Below are 5,039 nucleotides of genomic sequence, written 5' to 3' on the forward strand. Positions count from 1 at the left end.
ATATATGTGTGTGTGTGTGTGTGTGTGTGAGTGTGTGCGCGTGAGAGTGTGTGAGTGAGCTCGCGAGTATGGTATACACACACGTATGATATACATGTATGTACATATATATATATATATATATTTACGACGCGCACGACGACGACGGTGGCGGCGGCGGTGGCGGCGGCGGCGTTGGTGGTGGTAGTGGCGGCGGTGCCGCCGTGCCGGCGGCTGCTGCTCATTACCGCCACACGTTTCGCGGACGCCGGTCGACCGTTCCCGTACTCGTCGTCGTCGTACCTCACACCACGAACACACGCGCTCCGTACAACACTTCTCACGCCGTCGTCGCGCGCTTAATTTTACCGTCGCTTCGTTTAATCTGTCGGCCGTCCCGACGGTTTTCACACGATTTATTTTATTATTTTAATTATTATCATTGTCGTTTGCCCTGCGGAATAAAAGTTTACTGACTTTTAACGACATTTTTATTCTCCCGCCGATATTTTGTGCGTACTTGTGCACTTGTGCCGTGTTATTAACAATTATACATACTTTTTGACGTTCATTTTTTTTTTGTACTTTGAATTATTTTTGTAATTATATGTGTCTTATATGTTGACTCGTTTCGCTTTTACGGAACTCAATTTTCGCCGATTTTCGCGCTCTTTAAAGACATGGTCGAAGAATCAAAAAACGTTTGAAAACTACTGAATCCTCTTCGAATACACATCAGGTATGTCTAATTTTATTTTATCAGCATATTTATAGTCATATTACTATTACTTTGTTGTATTTAAATAAAAATGTAAAATATTTAATAATTGCAATAGTTCAGATTATTCTTGTATTGAAATAGAAATTAAAATAATTATCATGATTGCCCGTATTGATGGGTGAATGGGTGATACGGCGACGGCGGAGACGGTCGTTTTTTGAAAAAGCGCGCCAACTATAGTCGGATCTCTCCGCACGCCGTCTGCTTCATCCTGTAAACGAATACGCTACTTATTATTATTATTATTATTATTGTTATTTTTCTCCTCATTATTATAATCGATATTATTTTTATTACTATCATTTTTATTATTATTATTGCTTTACTTTGTTTGGTTGCGCATAATGTTATTATTATTATTATGATTACGATTATTTCACTAACACCGGAAGACAGTCGTAAACGTCGCGCGTCGTATACTATTTACTACTACTACTACTACTACTACTATTACTACTAGTAGTAATAATAATAATAATAAAAATAGAAATAATATGTATATCGCATATAGAAATTTGTTATTATTTTTTTATTTTCGTACGCCGCACGCGGACGACGACGACGACACCATACTACGAGCGCGAACGTCTGTAATATAACCATCTGTTCGACCGCGTCTCGGTGGTGCAGTCCGATTGATATGCACAGGAGAGGAGAAGACGTATTATATTATTATTATTATTATTATTATTATAAATTGTTATTGTTGTGTCGTCGTCGGCCGCGACGGCGATTTAATAATTTATTACGCCGAACGGATTAGCGGCGGTGACGGCGACGTGGTGCGAGTACGAAATAATAATAATAATAATAATAATAATAATCGGCTCGACGAGAGATCGTATAACACACACTCGCTGGCTGCGACGTATTATTATTATTATTATGTACGCGAACAATCGTGTGCGTGTGTGGTGTACTTACGTGCGATACAATATATATATATATATATTGTGTACACGGTGTCCCCACGCGTCGCCGCCGCCGCCGTCCTTTCTTTCCGCGCGCACGCAATCTCGTAATTACCATCGTAGTCGTCGCCGTCGTCGTCGTCGTCGTCGTCGTCGTTATTTTCTATGTACGAAAAAGAAAACGCGTTCTAAAAATACGCGACTGCGAGCCGTCGGTGCCGCCGCCGTGTGGTCTGTCGACCGTGAAAAATTGCGCGGCAAAATCATCACTATATGTATCGTGTACGTGTAAACTCGCGCGCACGGTCGTCGTATATAAAATATTATATTTACGGTGTCTGGTCATAGAGTTTTGCCGGAATTATATTACGACGTTGTTTTTTCCCCTTTCGACGGGTTTTTGTTTTTCCCGCCTCGGCAGTGCCATCATATACACACGCGCGCACACACACACACACACATACACATATATATATATATATACGTTTAATATTGTTCTACGGTTCGTTTTCTAAGCGGTTTCCGCGTGAAAAACCAATAACTCTCTCTACCCCCCCACCCGAGCCTCTTCACTCGAATCTCTTTCTCTCTCTATACATGTACCCGTAGACGTGTGGAGGATCAAGATGATACACGGTATTCGTACGTTTTCCAGGAAAAATAACATTTCCCTCCCCCCTCGCTGGTCATTGTTTGTCGCGCGTCTTAAGAGTATTTTTGTTTTCAAAGCTTCGGACTTTTCGATTTTATCCGATTGAAAGTTTACGTCACGAAAACGCGGCGTGGTACAACAATAACAACAACGCCAACAACAACACGCTACGTCTCCCCCCGGTGACTATACGTGCAAAAACGTTGTTCGGGCTATAGCTTACGGATCTCCCGTCTTATTCTCTTTAAATTAATTTTTTTCCCCGTTTTAATTCCGTTCTATTTTCTGGTTTCCTCTGTTTGGACTCTCCGTCGTTAAAATACCGGACTCGCGATAATGACGGTCGGCGAGAGATAATGGTGAGCTCGAATCGCGTCGTCCGTCCGTGGTTTTACGTATCCCAACATAAAAATTCGAACGTAACAACGCCCGGACGGCGTGAATAATATATTTTATAGAATGTCATACCGTGTTTGTGTGTAAAATGGAATAGTATGATAACGATAATGATAGTAATAATAATAACGATAATCGTAATATTTTTAGCTGCGGAAAACGCGATGACCGGGGTTATTAACACGCTTTTATCCCTCCCCTTTGCCGATTCGTCGATTCGAGACGACTGTGTATAAAAACCCTTTTGAAGTGAAAACGAAACGTATCGCATTATCATACACTATGTGCGTGGCCGTCATCGTTACGATCCATGTGTATATCTATGTTATAATGTTATATATTGTGTTATTATTATAATTTACATAGTTTAAGTGTATACGAATTAATGAATTATTGTAATACACGAACGATAAACAACAAACGCTTGTTATTGATAACTATATTATTACGACGTAATATTTGAAACGGCCGTTTTTTTACAATCTGGCCGTTTTGTCGGTGGAGCCCGACGTATGCCTACGTACTATTTATTTGAACGCCGGCTCCACACAATAATAATAATATAATTAATTCTTATTTCCGGACGGTGTTTTATTGTCAAGTGGCCCACCTCTATTTCAGTAAAAAGCGATAATTGTTACGATTATTTTTTATGCGGCGCGACGGCCGAGAAAAACCCGTCTACTACGTAATAGGTAGTATTAATGATGTTTTAATGGCACACGTCGATGAAATATAGAGACGTCGTTTCTCGGGCGTGAATATATACGACGGCGTAGACGATGATGACGGGTTTGTTTTGTGCATGCACTCGTATTCCGTTACGAGCGTACAGCCGTTATTACTATTATTATTTAACGATATAACAATATCTTCGTACCTATATGAGAGCATTTCAAAAAACGGTCACTCCAAATAACCCAACCAATTCAACAACGAGTGCACCTACGTCGGCGTACCACCCCGCTTTACCCTCTCTATTGAGCGGACGTAATTTTCTGGTATTTTCCTTGTTTCGGGAAAACGCGTTCACGTAAGAATTAAAAAATAAATTTTACCGTCGAAAGCAACGGCGACAACAACAACAACAACCGCCATCCCAATTCCGGAAATAGGTAACGCCAACGAAACTTTACGTCTGATCGGAGTTCTCGGCCCGTCGGTGTACATTAATGACATCGGGATTATTGTTATCCGTCACTTATTATTATTATTATTATTATTATTATTATTATTCGGTTGGCGGCGAGAGTACTATACGCACAATGATCGTGGCGTTGCAGGCCCGTTAACGTAAACGACGTTTAAATTGTTTAACCACTTAATTTCATTCATCCCTCCGTTCAGGACTGCGCACCCGACCAACACCCACACTCCGCCCACCGCACGTCGCCGTAATATCGTTCGGGTGACAGCTTTTTCAAACCGTTTAATAACGACGACGACCATCATCGTCATCATCATCATCATTATCATCATCATCATCATCATCATCATCATCGTCGTCGTCGTTCTCGTTACGGACGACGAAGACGCGTCGTATACATATATTTAGTATACGCGTTACGTGTCCGCGGTTTTTCATTCTTTTTCATCTTTTTTAATAGGTTTTATATAACAGTGCTGGCAAAGCGTCGGCAAAGCAGCGAGCAAAACAAAATCGTATTAATATTATTTTTTCGAACACATTATAATAATAATATGTAGTGTATAAGATCGCGAACTAGATCTCGTCATTTTACGCCCATCACCTTTCTCTACGGTTTCTCGCGCACGTGGGCTTTTTCTGGAACTCTCGGAATGCGTAAAAATTTCAAAACCGTAATTATCATTGTTCTACGACATTGCTGTTGGTGTGCGCGAGTTTGTTATTGTTATTGGTCGGCACTAGGCTGCGGCGGCGGCGGCGGCGGCGGCGGCTTCGGCGGATAGCAGCGGTTAAACCGAAACTCGTTTCGAAGGGCACTCCGCGCGCGTCGTAAAACCCGTACACGCACACACGCGTACCCCGGCGGCGGCGGTGAATCTTCTCCCTCGCCTACGCCGCCGGGTCGTTATATTTCTACCCGTCCGCCGCTACGTCACACACACACGTTACCTGTCCTCCTTCGCTGCCGGCCGGGTTTACCCCACACACACACACTCGCGTTACCCTCCGCCGCCGCCGCTTCGAATATCCTCTTATCCGCAGGGGATAACTCGCACCACGCACCCCCCCTCCCCCTCCCCCACTCACACGCCGCCGCCCACGGTCATTTCGCTCAGCGTGCACCCCCCTGCAACTATCCCGCGTGCAGCTCGCCAGCGCACCCGCCCGCCC

The 5,039-nt window shown here is 43.0% G+C and overlaps 1 protein-coding gene across 6 annotated transcripts in view; it reads left to right on the plus strand.

Annotated features, from left to right (window-relative positions):
• The first annotated feature begins 204 nt into the window (after window positions 1–204).
• LOC111033972 (FK506-binding protein 5-like) overlaps window positions 205–5,039 on the plus strand; it is an 11,939-nt gene continuing 7,104 nt past the window's right edge. For 3 of the 6 annotated variants that reach the window (XM_022314956.1, XM_022314957.1, XM_022314958.1), the window contains exon 1: window positions 205–718. The gene's annotated coding sequence lies outside the window, so the exon portion shown is untranslated. Of the gene's footprint in view, window positions 719–1,839; window positions 1,954–5,039 lie in introns of those variants that run through there. The other 3 variants (XM_022314954.1, XM_022314955.1, XM_022314953.1) reach the window with 2 other exon arrangements.

The sequence above is a fragment of the Myzus persicae genome, unplaced genomic scaffold, assembly GCF_001856785.1.
Source record: "Myzus persicae strain clone G006 unplaced genomic scaffold, MPER_G0061.0, whole genome shotgun sequence".
Lineage (NCBI taxonomy): Eukaryota > Metazoa > Arthropoda > Insecta > Hemiptera > Aphididae > Myzus > Myzus persicae.